The sequence below is a fragment of the Myotis brandtii genome, unplaced genomic scaffold (genome assembly GCF_000412655.1).
Source record: "Myotis brandtii unplaced genomic scaffold, ASM41265v1 scaffold348, whole genome shotgun sequence".
Lineage (NCBI taxonomy): Eukaryota > Metazoa > Chordata > Mammalia > Chiroptera > Vespertilionidae > Myotis > Myotis brandtii.
In genome coordinates this window covers 914,332-936,836 of record NW_005363397.1, presented here as the reverse complement: position 1 = coordinate 936,836, position 22,505 = coordinate 914,332, and the positions used below count along the sequence as shown (strand labels likewise).

The 22,505-nt window shown below is 37.4% G+C and overlaps 1 pseudogene; it reads right to left on the bottom strand.

The window, feature by feature from the left end:
* Nucleotides 1-19,995: 19,995 nt before the first annotated feature.
* Nucleotides 19,996-21,893, bottom strand: LOC102260815 (annotated as a pseudogene).
* Nucleotides 21,894-22,505: the final 612 nt, after the last annotated feature.

Here is a 22,505-nt window from a genome sequence, read left to right as displayed (position 1 = left end):
ATCCGCCCTGCTCTGTGCATGACAGGGGGTGGCGCCCCAACTCCCCAATTGGCCCTCTGCTGAGCCTGACCAGGGGCTGCACCTAGGGATTGGGCCTGCCCTCTGCCACCCGGGAGCAGGCCTAAGCCAGCAGCAGGTCATCTCCCAAGCGGGCCTCTAGTCTATATATATAAAAGCCTAACTGACCGAACGACTGGTCAACTGGTCACTATGAAGTGCACTGACCGCCAGAGGGCAGATGCAGTAGTTGCCCCCTGGTGGTCAGTGTGCTCTCACAGCCAACCTCCCATGATCCCTCCCAACAAAGGACCCCACCTGTGTACGAATTTGTGCACCAGGCCTCTAGTGCTTTAATAAAAGTAAACAAATAAATATGAATGTCTCTGTTTCACACTCAGAGGTTATGATTTTATTTCCTTGGGGTAGAGATTATGACTTCATTTTGCGGGGAGGGTGGAACTAAGCTTTGAAATTTTTTAAAAATTTCCAAAGTGATGCAAATGTGCAAAAGTTTTGGGAACCTTTGAGGTAGACAATCATTCTTGTTTTACAATGTCTGCCCTTGTGTAGCAGAAACAATTTCCTAGTCATTAGTGAGATTGCTAATTCTGTAATGAAACAAAACCAAAGCTCCATTCCTTTCCATAAGCAGAAATAACAGGTCAATTCCAGAAAGGCATACAGTAGGTTTAATGTTTCACAAACTTAACTGTTCCACAAAGGGAAACTCTGTATTAGTGATGATAAATATAGTTAACTAGCTTTGTGTCTAATTTAAAATGTATCGCATAATTTTTCTTTTTTGTTAAATGTATTGAGGTGACAAGTGAAATTTAATATGGACTCGATACTAAACCCAGATTTGGCTGCCTGTTGCTTGAAAGCTAATACTCAAGATACAGGGTCTGAAATCAAGTTTATCCAAGAGCCAGCAGCTGGAGAATATGGGGGATTTCCTGTCACAAAGACTATCTGAACATTTCAGTGCAGGCAGGGGTTTTTATGAGCAAGGAAGGGGAAGGCAGAATGAAGGAACTGGAGAGGGCTGTAGGCTCTTGTTAATGATGGTCCGGTTCCGTGGTCGGCAAACTGTGGCTTGCAAGCCACATGCGGCTCTTTGGCCCCTTGAGTGTGGCTCTTCCTAAGCCTTAGGAGTACCCTAATTAAGTTAATAACAATGTACCTACCTATATAGTTTAAGTTTAAAAAATTTGGCTCTCAAAAGAAATTTCAATCGTTGGACTGTTGATATTTGGCTCTGTTGACTAATGAGTTTGCCGACCACTGGTCTGGTTGGTCTGGTTTTCCTTTAAGGTGAACAAATCTCTTGGAGCCAAAATGACTGAAGACTGGGGTCTAGTTCCTTTGAGGTTAACTCCTAGAATCCTATGAGCAAACAGGCTGTTCATCAGTAGTCAGAGACCATTGTAATTAGCTAATTATTAATACTAGGGAAGGCCAGACATGATAGGCACGTCATTTGGGCAGCTTCACCAGTAGGCTGCAATTTTGCACTCCACAGGGAATCATCAGCCTATTCCCTGAAGAAAAAAAAAACTGGGTGAAGATAGACACATGCCCAATAAAAGCTGGGGTGATGAGGGAAGGTACTTGTCTGTCAGTCACACCTGTGAACAGAAATCATTGGCCAGAATGGGTGCAGCCACTTCAGGCACATGAAAATTTGGAAATACATAATCCCCTAAACAAAGGAGTTCTTGGTATGTTTAGCTCGTGACTCATGCTCTTTTATCCTGCTTCCTTGCATTCTCCCCTTTGGCTCATGGCCATGCAGACCCCACACACAAAGGATTCAAGGGCTCCATTGGGAAACACAAGCTAAGCTGAGGCCGAACTTCAAAAGAAAACGTTGGACACAGACTCTGATTTTAGCTTTACTGAAGCTCCAGCCACACTTCTTCTTTGGTGGGACAAAGGGAAGTAGGATTTTGAACACTCAGGGGTTCGATGCCTTGCAAATAAAAATCATTCACTCTGCCTTGCATCTCAGAAAATTCCTTTTCTTGGGATATTGCAAGAATTCTACTCCCATGGGCAACTGACAGGATGAGGCCCTCTCCCCGCCATTAACAGCGACATGTGAATTTACAAGTCACCATTTACAGAAACAATGTTAAAAGAATCATGGGGTGGGTTACAAAAACAGATCATAAACAAGTCTTTATATGACTAATTTTTTACCCAAGTATTACAGAGCAGAAAACTGCTTTCCATAAAAAGTAGTGTCCTGAGAAAGACAATCCTTTGTAGGGGAGGAAACTTTTGAGACGTAGAGAGATTGGCAGTAAACATAATCGACAGGGACTTGTATACTGAAGAATTCTGATTTTTAAAAATATTCTTTTTTAAAATATATATTTTATTGATTTTTTTACAGAGAGGAAGAGAGAGGGATAGAGAGTTAGAAACATCAGTGAGAGAAACACATCAATCAGCTGCTTCCTGCACACCCCCTACTGGGGATGTGCCCGCAACCAAGGTACATGCCCCTGACCAGAATCGAACCTGGGACCGTTTAGTCCACAGGCCAACGCTCTATCCACTGAGCCAAACTGGTTAGGGCAGAATTCTGATTTTTTAACTTGAATAAAAGAGTGAGAAATGAGTAAAGTTTAACACATGTACAAGATCAGTTTTGTGTTTTATAAATGTTATCCTGGAGTCTGTGTAGCATGACACAGATTTATGATTTGCAAGAGAGGAAAGTTTTGCCCAGCTGGTGTTGCTCAATGGTTGAACATGGACCCATGAACCAAGAGGTCAATGGTTCAATTCCCGGTCAGGGCACATGCCTAGGTTGTGGGCTTGATCCCCAGGGTGTGCGGGAGGCAGCTGACCAATGTTTCTATCTCTCCCTTTCTCTCCCTCTCCCTTCATATCTCGGTCTCTCTGTTTCTCTCTCTCTCTCTCTCTCTCTCTCTCTTCCTTTCTCTCTCTCTAATCAATAAAAACTTATTTTTTAAAAAGAAAGAGTATAAGGTTTTCAACACTATTAATTAAGTAGAGATCAGCATAATATAATGTTAGTTAGATATAAGACTATTGAAACAGAGAAATCTAGAATTGAGCCAGGTGGTTGTTCAGAAAACTAGTAGCAGATAAGTACTAATCATCAAGACTTAGAATAAAAGAGGTGGGCAGATTCAGAAGAAAAGATTGTAGGGGGTCATTTCCATTTTTACCTGTTATTTTCAGTTACCTATAGCACACAAAGATAGTTTAACAGGCTGTTGGAACTCGACAAAGTCACTCTAAATGAGCTATTAATTGGAAGTCACTGTATACTTAAAACCATGGGATTAAATACATGTATCCAAGGAAAGTTTGAAGAGAAGAAAAAATAAAAATAATACTCTGAGAAAACCAAACTTTGAGTGAAGTGAAGGAAGAGAAACTGCATAGGAAATTAAGATAAATCTGTCACTGATTTCTGGAAAGAGAAAGAAATAAAAAAGATAGTGGCTTTACAAGGGGTACCAAAGGAGATTCAAGAAAAGCTCTCAATTGTTTGGTGTATCAAATAATAAAATGATTAAAGACATCTTGCATTTGGTAACTAGAATCTTATTGAGAAAAGTATTTTAGAAATGAAAGTGAGATATGTTGAATGGGATCAAGAAATATGATTGTATGCAAATGCTAAAATACTTTTAAAGGTCCTTTATGATGGTGTGAATCATAAGCATGTGTATATGATGAATACAAAATGCACCTAGAGAGGCTACAGAAAGCAGAAAAGAGATAATTTGATACTAATATTGGCTTCTGAGGATATTAGAAGAAATTGAGTCCTGGGTTCCAGGTAATTTTATTGTTGATCAGACGGCAACTTCCTTTAATATATGAAAACAAATAGAAAAGAGATAATCAAATCAATTATAGTAGAATACTTACCTGAACTAAAGAAAAACATCAGATTAATATGACATAACCTGTTGGGCAATTTCAATATAAGAGATAAATATTTATTCTATGCAACCTCAGCAGTGTGTTTAAATTAAAAAGATAAAAAAAGCAATCTTAGGGTTTGAAAAAGATAAAAGAGGTAACAAAAGGCATAAAATATGCTTGGAATTAGGATGCTCTACTTCTTGCAATGCAGAAAACTAGAAAAGACTGAGGAACAATGTTAAAATTGGAACAAAAAAGGAACTGAGATCTAATAATCTCATCCCTTCACATTGGAAAGACATCTGAAAACTGAGATGGACTCATGATACTTTCCAGAAGAAATTACTCAAGTAAGTTCTCCAGCTAAAAGGCCTCCACTCCCTCATTTCATTCAAAACTGTTGAAATGTCACCCTTTAAAGAGCATTTTCTTAAACACCACAACTAGCAAGGCTTCCCACTCTATCATCTTACCCATGTATATTTTCTTTACATCACCACCTAATAATAGATAGTTATGGGTCTGTATTTTTACAGCTCTGTCTCCAATGCCTAGAATAGCATCTGGAATTTAAATGTTCAATAAATACATAAACTAGTGGGTAAAAATGAACTTTATGGCTTTATTGTCTCTACCAGCAGTGAGGAATATTGTCTATTTAAAAGAAAGAGAACGTGATGAATTTGTAAACAAGAGGAAAGTGTCCCAAGTTTTTATTGTTTTAAACAATTGAAAAAGTAATTAAATAAGAGACATCCAGAGGGATTTCTGAAGAGCATTTAATGGGCCATTTGCTCATTCATTGGACCTAAATTAACTGAGTTTTTACTGTGCTATATTATCACTTCCCTCCTGCCCTCTCAAGGTCTGTGTGTTCAGGTCACTTGAGATTTGAGTCATTGGTTCCCGTCACTTACTCATCACTCTATCCCTTCCTACTGGGTGTTTCCGGCAGTCATACAACATGCAGAACGCAATCCCATCCTTAAAAGTGTTGTATCCCACCTTGACATCCCACTTCCATCTCTACTCATGTTTTTTGCAGTGCCTCACAGCCAGATACATCCAGTTTATATTATAATCATCCACTATTTTTTAAATGTGGAAGAAGTTTTAAACTATTAGAATACAGTAACTAATACAACATTAACCTGTGCAAAACCATAATTTTATGTATTTATCATTTTGCTAAATATCTTTTTTTATATCAAAAAAGAACACATAATTGATAACACTGAAGTTTCTTTTTATAACATGATCATTCTCCTCAGTAGCAACAATTATCATGAACTTGGTGTTTATCTACCCTCTATTTATTTATATATGCTTAAATACATAAGGATATTTGTATTTTCAATTTACATAAATTTAACATATTGTAGTTCTCTTTGAATAACCAGCTATGTGTGTTTAATCATATATATATATATATATCCAAGATGTACCTATGCTCACAATTAATAATTCATTAATTACTTTATATTGCTCCTCTACATGCATGACCTATTTTTACTTCTCCATTCTCATATTGATGAATAACTATTACCACTTTTCATTATATTTTATATCATTATCCTTATGCATTACTTTTTTTGCAACCTCAGCTCATATCTATCATGAGTTAATACTGTAATAGCTTAAAACACCTTCCGTGAATAATTTTACTTAAGTAATTTTATTACATATTCTACCAACTCACACAGTCACACAAGAAAATTTGGAAAAAGTATTAAAAAGGTGACGAGAGGAAGAGGACTTCAGGACACTAAGTGGAGAGAGTTAAGAATGTAGGAGAAATTGTTCCAATTCATGCCAAGTGTTTTAGGCAGAAGGATATGTGTGCTCAGCAATATCAGATAATTTGATCCAGAAGTTTAAGAGTTATTGATGACCTTAAAAGTATGGTTTTAATGAAGTGGGATAAAAGCCAGAGTAAGTCATATCATTGTGGACTAATGTACAAATGGGAGAGAAATTGCCATTTCAAAGAGCTTGGCTGGAACACACACACACACACACACACACACACACACACACACACACACGTGCGCACATGCACAGCACTGGTTTAAAAACTTGAAAGTGTTGCTATGTTAAAGAAAGAAGAAAGAAGTTGAAATCACAGGGGATTAATGCAAGACTGAAGGAAGTTGCCTAGAAAATATTTTTATTTTAACATTAATTTACTATTCAGGAAAGACAAGTTGTATATAAGTGTGGCAAAATGCTTGCTTCAGTCTTCATTGCAACAACACTAAATGCATAACACTCTGAAGGACTACCTAGGATGATGCTTTTTTTGAGTATTGCTCAATCATTTTAATCATGTTATAAAGAAACCAAACGTGAGAATGATTCAGTTCATCACTTAAAAATGAAAACTTTAAAACAACCTAAATAAACCTCTTACTAGCTTTAAAACCCAGGACTGCCTTTCTCAAGAACCTGGGGACCATCTCTTTGAAATGTAATTATGAAGGAACATCATTAAGGAACATGGGATCTTTTAGAACCATGGTTCTCAACCTTCCTAATGCCGCGACCCTTTAATACAGTTCCTCATGTTGTGGTGACCCCCAATTTCATTGTTACAAATTGAACATAATTAAAGCATAGTGATTAATCACAAAAACAATATGTAATTATATATGTGTTTTCCGATGATCTTAGGCGACCCCTGTGAAAGGATTGTTCGACCCCCAAAGGGGTCGCGACCCACAGGTTGAGAACCACTGCAAAATATGATATGATTGATTGGTAGGTAAGATTTTAAAAGTCTTGATACGTGCAGTGAAGGAATGAAGATAAATTCTACATGAAAATCTCCAAAAAATAAAAATAAAAGGTGTGCCCTAACTGGTTTGGCTCAGTGGATAGAGCGTCGGCCTGCGGACTGAAGGGTCCCAGGTTCGATTCTGGTCAAGGGCATGTTTTTTCTCTTTCTCTTCCCCTCTCTTTAAATCAATAAGCATGTCCTTATTTTAAAAAATAAATAAATAAATAAATAAAATAAAAAATAAAAGGTGACATCAAGTCAGAATCATAATTAAAAACGATGGATGGAGAAACAACCAAAAATTGTCTAAATTAAAATATGAAACTGCCATGGGAAATAATACTTGACAAAATAGTCAGTTATTACATAAAACCTCACTGCCTATGATCCTGATGCCATCAAGATAAAACCAAAAGAAACTTGGATGAGCCGTGGAAGGAAGGAGCTGTATCGGATTTGACTGCCCTAGTCTTTGTGAGTGTGGGTGAGACAAGCGTAAAACACACATTAGTGAATATAAGGAGCATGAGTGTACTTTGTGAAGAGACTTTTCTAGTTTAAATGGAGTTTGTGAAATAAGGATGGTTGAATGACAGTGTTATAAGAGATAAAAGAGTTACCTTCTGCGCATCCTGTAGGTGAAAAAGAAATTTCTGGATATCAGTAAAATATTATTTGCAATATTAAGGCTTTGTATTTATTTGAACATAATTTTGAAAATTTAAACTTATCCTATGCTAATATAATACTGTTTTATTTTACTATTATTATTCTAAAGAAAACTTTAGAATAAGAGGATCTCAAATTTGGGCACCTCAAATTCATCACATTGAAACATGTGACCTTGATAAATAGAATGTTTTTTGCACCATAAAAATAAATGATGCTTTATAGAATTTGTGGATGTGACCAAAAGGTGTATTTCTCAAAATCATAAAGAGAGAACAAACAAAAAGGCTGGTTGTAAGTCAGATGCATTGATAGGATTCAGTGAGATTGTGAAAGGTGCTAGGAACTTAAAAGTAAATTACTTATGCTCATCTGAAAAGGTACAGAAAAATTACCTTTAGGACTAAAATTTCATAGGAGAGAACATTGTGGCTTCCATGTGGAAATTGTTAATATTCAGACACCTACACTTGCCACCTTCTGAAGAAAAAGCACAGTCTTTGTAGTAAAAAGAGATGATTACTTTAGTGCAGCAAGGTAAATGCTCCTAATTTTAGTGAATTGTTTAATCTTTGGATTCCATTTGCTTTTACAAAAAAAAAAGAGCTTTCTGCACAAATGAGTCTTATTGAGCCCTTTAACAAAACAAATTATACTGCTCTAAACACTTAGATTCCCAAAGTGATTGACATATTTCTAGCATGGAGTTTTCAGTATAGTTTCTGACAGTGAAAAATCTTGCCTTACTAAGTATCTCATTTTTGAAGAACAATGTTGCAGATTTTGTTCTAAAGATAAGAGTTTGGATAGTGAGCTATGCTTTTTTTCTTATAAAAAGAAAAAAAGAATAACAATTACAAGCCTCATTTTTTTGTAGAGGTGCATTGTCCTACAGCTGGGGTCCTTTGACTTGAGCATGCATCAGAACCCCTCAGAGGTTTGTTAGAACATAATGACAGGGGGAGGGAGGCCACCCCGGGGTGTCTAAGTAAATTTAAGGTGGAGCCTTTGAATTTTCATTTTTAAGAATTTCCCAGAAGATGCCAATGCTGCTAATCTCAGACTGCACTTTGAAAATCACTACCTTTGAGGATTGCAGAAGAGGGAAGATACTGTCAACTGGGAGAGCAGAGCATGTTTTGTGAAGGAGGCGATTCTTACACTGTGATTAATACAGATTTACTCAGCATAACAATCTTATTCGCTCTATCATTTCTTTTCAGGCTGGCAATGGGAAATTCAATTTAGTTATTATTGTTACCTTTGTCCCTCCTGATCCTTTTCATTCACCTTCTTCCTTATCTTCTTTTCTTCTTTTGGTTGGGAACAAATACTTCCATCAATTCCTCATCACAATCACTTTCTCTGAAGGACATGGTGTTTGTTTCCTAGTAGTTCAAACTGGTATACTCATATTTGGTCCAGACCAATTTTCCAATAACCTTTCCAGGCTGTGTGTATAACTTGTTTTGAACATAGCTATTTCTTCTGTAAATCAATCAAGCTGTTTCCACTGACCACAGCAAACTTCATTATTGAAGCAAGGGAGACCAAGTTGGGCTACTATATAAGGAATGTCATACACGGCTAAATGTTGCAATGTCAGCAATGTTTGCTCAATATTTCCAATTGCAGAAGCAAATATAAATAGCGAAATGTTAGGCACACAGGCAGATTTTTATTTTACATTATTTAATGAAAAATTTTACCCACAAGAATTTTTTTCATTAACTCCAGTAAACTTACTTTTGTCTTTGAAATATGTGAGTTATTTTTGTTTGGTTGGTTATTTTTTACAATTAAAATTACCATATTATATAAAATATGTAATGCTTTGTGTTTCTTCTTTCCAAATTATATCTTTGGTACTCAATCTGGTACAGAGGCCAGAGGATTCATGTTATAAAAATAGCCAAGAAGGAGAGGAGAAGATGGTAGCCAAATAGGCAGACCTTTCTTGCACTTCCTCCCAGAGCCAGACTTGAAATAAAACTAAATTGAGGAACACTCACCTGGGTTTACCAGCTGAGGTCCAGCTGAGGAGGAGACTTACAACAAGGAAGGACAGGAAACACGAGACTGGTAGGAAGGTCAAAGTCATAAGAGGAGCTGGCCTAGTTTCCATGGGCATCAGGCTGAGAATGAGGAGGGATAGAGATCTCTCTGCTGGAGGCTGGGGGTGTGGGCAGCAGTGCCCTGAGAAGATGGAAGCCAGGACCCCAGGCTCAGCTCCCCAGCCCGGAGAACCAGAGCTGAGAACAGTGGCCCATGTAACATCCAGCTGTGAAAGGAGGCAGGGCTTCTGGCAACTGGAGAGACCAGAACTGGTTGGAGATAAAGCCTCAGTTTTTATGTTTGTTTTTTGTTGTTTAAAAAACAAACAACAAAAAAAACTCAGAGTACAGGATTTTCCTTTGCAGCTACTCACCTGAAGCTTTGGTGGAGAGAGGGTGGTACAGACTGGAGGAGCCTGAGGACAGGCAGGGTGGGAAGCATTGGGAGGAGACAGGGAAAAGCGGCATCTGGGAGACCAGCATTCACTTGTACCCACTCACCCAAACTGAAGGGCCGTTTTTCCTAAGAGGCGCTGGCCCCTCCCAGGAGCCACAGCTCAGGACAAGGAAAAAATCCCGCCCTGGGTGATACAGTCGCCCTCCAGAGCCCTGCCTGCCACACCCTGCATCTTGACCTTTGCAGAGGAGATAGCAGAAGAGACCAAGCCACGGGTTTGCATAGTCTCAGAGAGCAGTCAGTGACTGGCTTGGGGGTGGGGCCACCCACCTCACTGTCCCAGAACCTGACTGGTGCTTCCCCCTCATGGGAGAGCTGATAGGTTGCATACAAGGATCTCGTCCAGCTGAGGGCAGGGAAACATTCTAGGACACTCTCAGAGCAATAGCTCTGGATGGGGAAACACACCCACCACTTTCCATGAAATTTGAATGCCAACTTCCTTCTCAAGGAAGACCCAGGGGTCCACATAGAGCCCTTTCAGAAGCAGATTTGGAGTGATTAAGATTCAACACAATGCTATTAAAACACCAAGGGCATATTTCACAGATCTAGAACAAATATTCCAAAAATTTATATGGAACCTAAAAAGAGCCCAAATAGCCACAACAATCTTGAGAAAGAAGAACAAAGTTAGAGGGATCACAATACCAGATATGAAACTATACTACAAAGCCATTGTAATCAAAACAGCCTGGTATTGGCATAAGAAGAGGCATATAGAGCAACGGAACAGAACAGAGAACCCAGAAATTGACCCATGCCAATATGGCTAATTAATATTTGACAAAGGAGGTAAGAGCATATAAGGGAGTAAAGACAGTCTCTTCAATAAATGGTGTTGGGAAAATTGGACAGATACATGAAAATAAATGAAATTAGACCACCAACTTACACCACACAAAAGAATAAACTCAAAATGGATAAAAGACTTAAATATAATTTATGAAACCATAAAAATCCTAGAAGAAAAAATAGGCAGTAAAATTGTAGATATGTCATGTAGCAGTATTTTCACTGATACATTACCTAGGGCAAGAGAAACAAAGGAAAAAATTAACAAAAGGGACTACATCACACTAAAAAGCTTCTGTACAGCAAAAGAAACCATCAACCAATGAAAAGGGGACCTGCTGTATGGGAAAATACATTCACCAATGACACATCTGATAAGGGTTTAATGTCCAAAATATACAAAGAATTCAACTCAATAGGAGGAAGAAAAACAATCCAATTGAAAAATGGTCAAAGAACCTGAATAGACACTTCTCCAAAGAGGACATACAGGTGATCAATAGACACATGAAAAAGTGCTCATAGTCATTAGTCATCAGAGAGATGCAAATTAAAACTATCACCTTAGACCTGTCCAAATGGTTATCATCAATAAATCAATAAACAAGTGCCGGTGAGGATGTGGAGAAAAGGGAACCCTAGTGCACTGCTGTGGGAATGCAGACTTGTATAAACACTTTCAAAGATAGTATGGAGGATCCTCAAAAAATTAAAAATGGATCTGCTATTTGACCCAGAGATCCCACTTCTGGGAATATATCCTAAGAATCCAAAAACACCAATCAGAAATAATATATGCCCCCTAAGTTCAAAGCAGTGTTATTTACAATAGCCAAGATCTGGAAATAGCTCAAGTACCCATCAGTAGATGAATGGATAAAAAAGCTATGGTACATTTACATAGTGGAATACTACACAGTTGTAAAAAAACATCTCTTACCCTTTGAGACAGCATGGATGGACCTGGAGACTATTATGCTAAGCAAAATAAGCAAGTTGGAGAAAGAGAAATATTACCTGATCTTGCTTATAAGTGAACTCTAAGGAACAATATAAACTGAGGAACAAAATGGGTCCAGAGGTATGGATGTATGGACCAGAATAACAGACCTCAGGGGTTAGGAGTGTTAGCAGGGGATTAACCAAAAAACATACATGCATATAGGCATAACCCATGGACACAGGCAACAGCGTGGAGAAGGCCTGAGATTTGGAAAGAGTTAGGTGGAGGGAGGCAAAATGGCAAATTTTACTCATTATGTACTTAAAATTCTCCTTCTCTCCCTCTCTTGCTCTTGCTCTCCCTTTCTCCCCTACATCTCTCTCTCTGGTCCTTCTTCCCCCTTCAAATAACCAGAACTAATACCCTTGAGGTTTCTTCTCTCTCTCTCTCTCTCTCTCTCTTCTTAACCTCCCTCTTTCTTCTTTATCTTATCTCTTCTTCCCCCATTAACTTTCTACTTCTCCTTTTTAATATTAAATCAAAGAAGTGCCATACTTCTAAGCAGGTAGAAACTATTGCCATGTTAATGACAAATCATCCTTCTCTTAGTTAATTTTTTAGAGATACGGACTTTTGAATAAATGTAAAGTATTTTATAGAATAGAAAAAAAGATGTTAACTAAAAACAGTTTAGACATTTCTGAATCATCCTCAATCATCATTATGCATATTTATATTGATCAAAATTGCAAAAATTTTTATAATAATGAACTATTAAGAGAAAACATATATAGAGACTTAATTTATTTCTTATAACTTCCTTATGACATCTTCAGAAAAATTTATTTTGTATCATTAAATTAATTCTTATGTTTCCAAAAAAAGAGAATGACAAAATATTACATTCTAATCTGTTATGTTATTGATCAGTAACCTAGGAGGAAAAGAATCTCAAAATTTTTAACCTTGTCCTTGTCAGTTATGCAAATATTATCTCATTAAAATACAAGTATAATCTGTTTATAAAACCTCTACAGGAAAAAAAAAGAATTTTCAGCCTACACCCTGAACAAATCTTACAGTTCCTAAGGCTACAAATCATAGCTGATTGATACTGAATTGCTTGCTTCTACTTCATTCAGCCCAAAATCTTCCTTTATGTAAACTAGTCGCCTGAGATGAGAAGTCTTCTCACTGTAACATACAATGTGTGTTGTCTCCTCTTTAATCATTTTTCTTACCATATAGTATAAATATAAGCTTCTCAAACATCAATTAAACATCTACAGCACATATTCTATTTATTTTAAGTGTGATATGAAATAAAATGTGGGTTTTGTTTCTAATTTAAACACACTAAGGTTCCTTTTCATGTTTTCCCGTACTAAAATTTAGAAAAGTTACTTATAAAAAACATTAAAAGAATTTAAAATGCTATTTTCAGAAGAGTTGTTTCTGTGTGTGGAAGATAATTTTAACATATATTTACTTGTGATTTGTCCCTAGAGATAGACTTAGAGAAAAATGATAGAAATACTGACCATCAGTTTGTGGATAAGCATTAATCTTTATAAGTGACACAGGAATGAATTCATGTATTTCTAAAATAAGATAATTTTGGAGTGGATCCAACTTATTCCTTTTGGAAATGAAATATTCTAACTTATAAACGAATACTTTATGAAGTCACTGGGCTGAGATGAAGTGGCAATTGAAATATAGCCATTAGGAGTATTGAGGACTTTTTTTTGCCTGAGACCTACTATGCAAATCTATCTATTAGGAAATGTCTAATAGACAAGGTCCACTCATCATGCACAAATAAAAAAGCTGCTCTTCTTTCTGAATCCCAATTCTGTGAAGCAATCATAGCTGTGTGTCCAAGAAGTCTAGATGTTCTTTATAGGCAGAGATAATAACATCTTGCCTGTTTTATGATAAAGGACGAATCTGACAAACTGGGTAGGTTGCCCCTCTGTGAAGGTCCTGGGTAATATTATGTCTGATATGCCAAGATAAAAATGTGGTGTACCATGGTACTGACGATGACTTCAGCCATACACCTGGAAGACAATGAAGTCTCTGAGAACTGATAGAAAGTCAAAGTTTCTAGAACACTCATGGAGACCTGAGCCTGCTTGAAAGGAACTCCTTGGAGAGGCAAAATATCATATGAATGTACATATGGATGCCTATGAGGACTAGGCAATGGGTATCCAGGCTGTGAGTGACTGGGAATAAGCCTCCTGCCAAGCTTGGCATGGAGGAATGAAGTTACCAGGAAATTAATGTACCACTTCATTGCCTTAGTTCTGCCTCAACCTATAATCCATTGCCTGCTTTGAAGGGATATGGCTTGAGGAGTAGAAAAAGGTAGGAGAAAAATAAGAAAAATTGTCTGCCTCCTTAATATTCAGAGTATCTTGGTATTGACTTTAATAGATATATGTAAATTCAGCACAAAATTTTAGAAGCTATAGAAGGACTGAGGGAAAAAGGGAATTTAAAAAATAAAATACAATATAATTTTATTATGACATGTTTTCATGAGATCTAGATAGAGAAAAATTATATTTCAATCATGAAAGGAAATGTTAATTTTATAAGACATGTTTAGGTTATATTGCAAAGCTAGGGTTATCTTTTTTTTTTTTTTAATTTTCACCGGAGGATATAGTTTACTGATTTTTTTTTAATTTTTTTTTAGAGAGAGAAACATCAATGTATGAGAGATTGTTTGCCTCCCATACGTACCCCCACCAGGGATCAAACGCACACAGCTATGTCTGTGCCTTGATCGAGAATCAAATCAACAACCTTTCAATGTACTGGAAGACATCCAACCGAGTCACGCCAGCCAGGGCTCGGCTTATCTCTTGATTCCAGTATATAATTTGATTATAACAATCTTGAGTGATCTGAATGAGTGGCAAGGTCAATACTCTTAAAATTTAATGTATTAAAAGTTCAGCTTCCACCTGGGTTATATAAATCTGGAAAGAGCAACAGTTGAATAAACTATAATGAGAAAAAAAAACAGGATAACGTACAAAATCATAATTTTCCATGAACACATCAAAAAGTTGGGGTCACTAGGTAATGTAGTACCCTAAAATTCAAGGAGAAACAAACTCCTCTAAGAAGATATATCTAAGGCAGAACATGGATGAAGAGAGACTAGATGCCATACAAGTGGGTGAGAAAAGTAAATGAGAAAAGAATAGGTGAATTTTTGGTTAATTAATAAAGGACAAGTGTGAGCTACATGGCAGATTAGAACCTCTGAGAGACCCAGACAAAAGACAATTTATAAATTCTTTCCTACTGACCCCTACTCGTTATCCTCAAGAAAGATGGAAGTCAGGGTGACTGACCAGAAAAAAAGCTTCTGTGGTTAGGCAGGGATGCAAGCACGAATGAGCTGCCACTGTGGGAAAGGCACAGCACATCCCGTTACTATCTGGATCCTCTCCTATGGGATGCACATCTTAAGCTTCTGAAGGACGGGCAGGAAACACTGTCCTCTTTAGGGTATAAAGACAGGTCCGTTATTACTGGTGTAATGGCTAGAGGAGAAAACCTACTTTGGGGGAGAAGCAGGCTAGGAGCCTGTTCCAGTGTAAGTATACATCTGTCTACTGCTGGGGGGAGGGGCGGAAAGCTCTGTCTGACACAAGACCCACCTCTGATACAAAGCAGACTTTGGCTGCATAGGAAAGAAGGGCTGGAAAGTTGAGGGAGCTTCACTCCATATTCTAATCCCAAGGCCTGTCTAATACAAGAATGGACCTGGCAAACAAATACTGCCCATCCCCTCCCCTTAACACCAGCCTCAGCAAGCATCCCGTGAAAGGCAGCAGCATTATACCCTCAAGGAAAGGCAAGAGGGTGGAGGGACTTTTTCTTTGGTGCAGGAAGTCTGTAATGTCCTACAGAGACTGGAAAGAAACATTAACACATAGAAAAATTCTCCTGACTCTTAGCTTCTGTACCAATGAGCACAAAGCAATGATAGACCACTTCTGGAACAACTTGAAGACTGTGGTACACTAAAAGTACCTAAAGCAAAAGCAAAATGTAAACTCACCTCTACTGCCAAATAGCATGATTCAACCACCCACATTTTGAAGAACAGATACTATTTACCTCAGTCTCTACTATTCTACACTCAATGACCAAAAAAAAAATCAATAAAAATTATGAAACAGATATATATGAAAAGTATCCAACTTTGTGAAAGAACAGAGATATCAACGAGCCAGAAAAGTAGATGATTCAGGTGTTAGAACTATCAGTCTTGGATTTTAAACAAACTATAGTTTCTGTCTTAAATATATCTAAAGGAAATAGTAAGCAAGTACATAAACATACAGGAAATTTCAGCAAGGAGGTGGAATCCCTAAGAAAGAGTCAAATGGACCCAGCTAAGGAATTCATTAAGTTGAAGTAGTGAATAGAAACACAAAGGGAAAGGGGAGTGAAAAAATAGAGTATCCAAGAGCTGTAGGACACATCATGCAGCCTAACATACATTTAATTGGAACCCCAGAAGGACAAAAGAAAGAGAACAGGACAGAACAGAATTTAAAAAATAAAAAATGAATGACTCAAATTTTCCAAAAATAGTGAAAGATATCAAACCATAGATCCAAGAAGCCTACAGATCTCAAGTATAAAAAGTAATAAATACATACACAAGAGACACATGATATTTTCCAATTGCTGAAACCTCAGAGAAAATCTTGAAGGCAGGATTGAGGAAAGAAAGACACAAAACATACAAAAGAACAATGACAAGAATTATAACAGACTTCTCAGGAACTATGCAGATCAGAGATCAATGGAATAACTTATTTAAAGTACTCAATATAAAACAAACAAAGAGTTAACCCAGAATTCTCTAACCAGTGAAAATATCTTTAAAAATTTAAGGTGACAAAGACTTTTTCTAACGTTAGCTGAGAAAATTCATTGAGGCAGCAGACACAGTATAAGAAATGTTTAAAGCAAGTTCTTTGAGCAGAAGGAATATGAATCCAGACAGAATTGGGTCTTCACAAAGAAATTTTGAGTTCTAGAAATGGTAAAAATGAAACACAAATATTAAACTATGTTGAGAGGTTTTGTTTGTTTTCTATTTATATCCTATTTTACTATATTAATTTATGAAAAGTATTATCTCTCTCTCTCTCTCTTTTTTTTTTTTTTGTTAATCCTCACCTGAGGATATTTTCCATTGATTTTTATAGAGAGTGAAAGGGAGAGAGACGAGAGAGAGATAGAGAGAGAGGGAGAGGGAGAGAGAGAGAGAAAGAGAGAGAGAGAATATCAATTGGTTGCCTTCACACACACCCTGACTAGGGCTGCCAATCAAGCCTGCAAACGAGGTATATGCCCTTAACTGGAATTGAACCTGGGACTCTTCAGTCCACAGTTGAACACTCTATCAACTGAGCCAAACCGGTTAGGGCTGGAAAGTGTCATCTCTTAAAACTTGATATTTTTAATTTATAATGTATTTGCCTGATAACAATGTATCTGTTTGTTTGTTTTATTGAAAATTAATAATATCTTGATTGTATTATATAGAATTGGTCAAGTAAAAAAATCCCTTATATGTAACTAAATGATTAATTTTTTGTATGTGTGCTTTAGTGATTGCAAATACTATTTTGGGGTAAAGTCTGACAAATAATAAAAAAGTAATGATTTTACATGTAAAAATTAAATTCATTTAAGAATAACGGCAAAAATGAAATACAAGGTGATGTGTTTTAAAGTTTGGTAATGGTGACGGTAAAAGACTTGCTTATTAATACCCAGAAGCATAAATCAATCTAACAGATAGGAGAGCAATATATATAAATGGTAGCATCACTTTGTTATTATTCAAAATGCAGCCAATAAAAAATATTCCTTTTGTGTGTCTACATGTATGTCAGTTTATTCCTGTTCCTTAAGTAAAGCTCCATAGATAACGTTTCAGCACTTATATTTTGCATTAGATGTGGCCATGGGGTAATAAGCTTTTGATGACCTTCCATATGTTTCTCATCATGAATTCATAGAATATTTTATTTGCCAAATAAAAAACAAAATGTAATTTCCAGAATCAAAGTGATCATTATAATAATCAAATAAAATTTCTTTCATCACAATAATTAGTAAGTAGATTGACACTAAATACATGGAAAGTTATATGTCCTCCCACCTTCTTAAACAAAATATTGGAGAAGCATCACAAATGAGGCCTAAGGAATCTATTTATTGCATTATGTTCTTGAAAATACACCTAATTATTATATACAAACTTTTTACTCATATTATGACTACCTATAAATGATAAAGTATTTTAAAAGCATAAATGATATATAAATAGTATTCAAATGTCCCAATATATGGAATGAAATTTGCCTGATAGCTGAATCTTTCTAAATGACCACTTATTCTATTCAATTATGTCTCAAATACTAATGGAAAGAATACATCAGAAATGTGTTGTCTTATACTGTGTTGTTGTTGTTTTTCTTTCTCACTTGTTATTTATCAAAGCTTGGCTTAATCTACAAGCCCAGGATATTACACAAAACTGGGAGCTCTAGTGACCGATGGCTTTGCTTTTGTAGGTCCTCCATGCATGCATCCTCCTCCTCAGAGTCTACTACATGGCTTATCTGGCTCACTCAGCTTACCCTAATGTCACTTTGAATCAGTTTAGACTTCTAGAGAGGACTGAGAAAGGTTGTGTTATCTGTTATTTTTCTCTAGCAGGTAGATATTAATAAACCAGAAAAAGCTTGAGTTGAGGTAAAGGTAACAGTGAAAACAAACACAATTTTAATCTCATTATTATATTCTGCTATGTATAATCAGGGAATCCAAAAAAAAATTAGGCTGGCCCCTGAAAAGTAAGTAATATCTTAATAAGTCTAGTAGAAGAATGATATTCTACACATCAGGAATCTGAAACCAAAAACACAAAACCAAAATAACAACCACAGTCAGAGAATGACTTATATTTACTTCTACTGTATTGGAGGGACAGCAGTGGTAAGAGAGGAACAGGTAGAAGTCAGGTAGGCATGGAAAGGTTGAGTCATTAATTACCTTATAAGTGAAGTAGATGATATTATACTTGATGCAACACATACACACACACACGGAAACCTCACTGGCTGATTAAGACATTGGTACCAGGAGTGGGGACCCAAAAAGGAGACTCTCAACGGTGGTGAGTTGGCATCAGTTTGGTCATGTCTTTGGTCAGGAGCACAGTACTGAGTTACTTACAAATGGAAGATGGGATGCAGCTAATCTACATTATGAAGTGGCATCATGATTAACCACATTATCACCTGTGCTTGACGGTGATGAAGCAAGTTCCCTGAGGGACTAAGTGACTGCTTAAGTCACCTGTTAACTGCAGACATGATGACCCAGAAGAGTATACCGGAGACCTTAAAGAAAGAAAAAACAACAGGCTCAGCTCTTTCAACTCTCAGCTCAAATCAGAGTCAGAAATTCTATGACAGTCCTAAAATAAACCCTATTCCTGTAGCCACGGGCCCGATCTTAATTAAATCAGACACAAACTTTAATTGAGTGGGTTGTAAAATTATAACAGAAGTTGAATTTGCAGCCTCATCAATTCTCTCTTGTAAAGACCCAGGCATTCTTTGGAAGAGAGCGAGGTCCTGATAATTGAAAAGGGTTCACTTGGATGGATACAGAAAAAGCTCAGAACTTTCAGGCCTGAGTCCCCCTGGGGCTCCTTTGCCAATGGAAGTAGCCTGCTCTCGGGAGACCCTTGCTCGAAGGCCCTGAAATAACCTCTCCTGGGGCCTTGCAAATGTATGTTTATTCACAAGACATTCTTACTGCCATTCTGTCTGCAACTGGAATTATATCACAGCACAATCCAGGAGGGTAAGTACAAAGTCTGACTAGGGAAGAAATAGTTATTTACCAAAAAACTCAAAAGTTTTGTGCATTTATATTGGCAGAAATCTGGGAGTGATTTAGAATTAGATCTATTTCAGATTAGGATAACTAAGAACAAACTTAAATTCTATAATTTATAATAAATTCTTTAAATGCCATATACTATTTAGAGTATATGCCGAGAAATGGTATCAGGGGCTTGAACAACAGGGCTTAGTTCTTTTTTTATTTTTTTTAATCTGAACAATAAAGATTTAATTTAAAAAAAAACACGTACCAAGGGAACAGTTAACTTGAATTCAAGATCAGATACAAGCTTCAAGGACAATTTCTTTTCAAAGGCTCATTCCAGTTCCATGAGGCCAGCATGAGTTGTATACATTTGCTAGGGCAAACTCAGACTTGATCAACTCATGCAGCAAATGCTACTCATCTGCCCATGGTATGTTTAGAAGCATTTGCAGTGGACAACGGACAGGCCCAACTTGTCATACTCTTGCTGATCCACATCTGCTGAAAGGTATACAGTGAGGCCAGAATGGAGTCATCAGTCCATGTCAAGTACTTGTTCTTTGGCCCTGGCTGTGATCTCCTTCTGCATCCTATCGGCAATGCTGGGGTACATGGTGGTCCCACAGACAACATTGTGTTGGCATACATGTCCTTCCGGATGTCAACATTACACTTTGTGATAGAGTTGAATGTGGTCTCTTGGATCCCTAGGGATGCCATACCCAGGAAGAAGGGCTGAAAGAGTGCCTCTGGACACTGGAACCGCTGGCTGATGATGATCACCTGTCCCTCAGGTTCGTAGCTCTTCTCCAGGATGCAGGCTGACACTGCAGTGGCCATCTCCTGCTCAAAGTCCGGGGCTATATAGCAGAGCTTCTCCTTGATGTTACACATGATTTCCCATTCACTGTGGTGGTAAAGGTGTAGCCACACCCCGTGAGGATCTACAGTGAGATAGTTGGCCAGGTCCCAGCCAGCTAGGTCCAGACATAGTGTGGGTGACCCCCATCCCCAGAGTCCATAACAATATCAGTGGTGCAGCCAGAGGCATACAGGGACAGCACAGCCTGGATAGCCATGTACATGGCCTGAGTGTTAAAGGTCTCAAACATGATCTGAGTCATCTTCTCATGGTTGGCCTTGGGGTTCAGGGGAACCTCGGTCAGCAGCACAGGATGTTCCTCAGGGGCCACAAGCAGCTCGTTGTAGAAGGTGTGGTGCCAAATCTTCTCCATCTTCATGTCATCCAAGATAGTGAGGATACCGTGCTTGCTCTGGCCTTGTTGCCCATATAGCTGTCCTTCTTCCCAATGCCTCTTGGGGTCCCGCCCCAGCAGGTCCAGGGGTTCCCAAAGGTGTGGATGGAGTTGGTGAAGAAAGAATGACACGGAAACAGCGTTCAGTTGTTCAGCATAGTTGGGTTCTCTACGCTTAGTTCTTTTTTATATTATCTCATTGAATTTGCCCCAATTCCCAGTAAGATTATAGCTATTTTACCCATTTTAAAGATAATGAAACTGACTCAAATAAGCTTAGTTTAAATACTAAAAAAAAAAAAGTTAAGTACACAACTATCCTTTCTGAGTAGTATTTACTATTCAATACTGAGTAGTATTTGAATATATACATCATTTCTCTTTGATTTAGGGATTGCTTCATTTTAGTTTATGAGACATCAAGACAAGTTAATAATCTTTCCAGAGCCCAGAATCGTTTGCTCTAAGATTCAAGATATAACTTATAGACTCTGTTCAACAAAGATAAAACAAAACTAATATTTCCTAGCATTCTATGTTCTTTTAAAATGTGCCCTGTGATATTTTCTTTCACAGTCAATGCTTTTTCCTATCCCATCTCCTATTACAATGAATTCTCCCCCAGATGCCATGGTGTGCTAACCAGGTGACACCACCTGACAACTTGATCCCTGGCTTCACCCAGGGCCATTTCTAATATGCTGTTGGGTGTTAGGTAGAGTGGACCAGCTTGACAATGAAGAGCACATGTATACATCACCAGATCACTAGATAGAAATATTGCTTCAATTTCCTCCCTTCCTCTAAAGTACTCAGTATTTCAAAGAAAGCAGCAGAGACACCTGATTGATCATGCACTTCGGAGTCTGGAAGACTTCGGATTCAACTTCACCTCAGCCACTTACTTGTACCTGTGTTCTTCAGCCCACGACTGGAACCCTTGGGCCTCAATTTCCTCATCTGTTCAAAAAAACAATAATGCACGTCTTTGGAGTTACTGTGAAGATGTGATGTGATCAAGCAAAGCCTCTAACTAACTGGGTACCTGAGAGATTTAGGTACCTAGTATTAGTAACTGATGCTGCTCCATTTACTATCTAGTAGCAAAATAACTGTGTGTGTGTGTATGTGTGTGTGAGAGAGAGAGAGAGAGAGAGAGGGAGAGGATATCTGAGAAAAGGAAAGGGTAGTCTATCCTAGAAAATGTTTCATATGCATATGCATTTGAAAAGAATGTATTTTCTGCTGCTTTTGATTGAAATGTTCTGAAGATATCAATTAAATCCATCTGATCTAGTGTGTCATTTAAAGCTGTTTTCTTGTTGATTTTCTGTCTGGAATTTCTATTCATTTATGGCAATGGATGTTAAAATCCTAGATTACGACTGTGTTTCTGTCAGTCTCTCCCTTTATGTTCATCAAGATTTGCTTTATATATTTAGGGTACCTATTTTTGGTCCATAAATGTTTATAAGCATTATATCTGTTTGTTGAATTGCTCACTTTATTATTATGTAGGGTCCTTCTTTGCCTCTTACTATATAGCCTTTATTTTATTATTTATTTATTTTTTTTAAATATATTTTATTGATTTTTTTACAGAGGAAGGGAGAGGGATAGAGAGTTAGAAACATCGATGAGAGAGAAACATCGATCAGCCGCCTCCTGCACGCCTCCCACTGGGGATGTG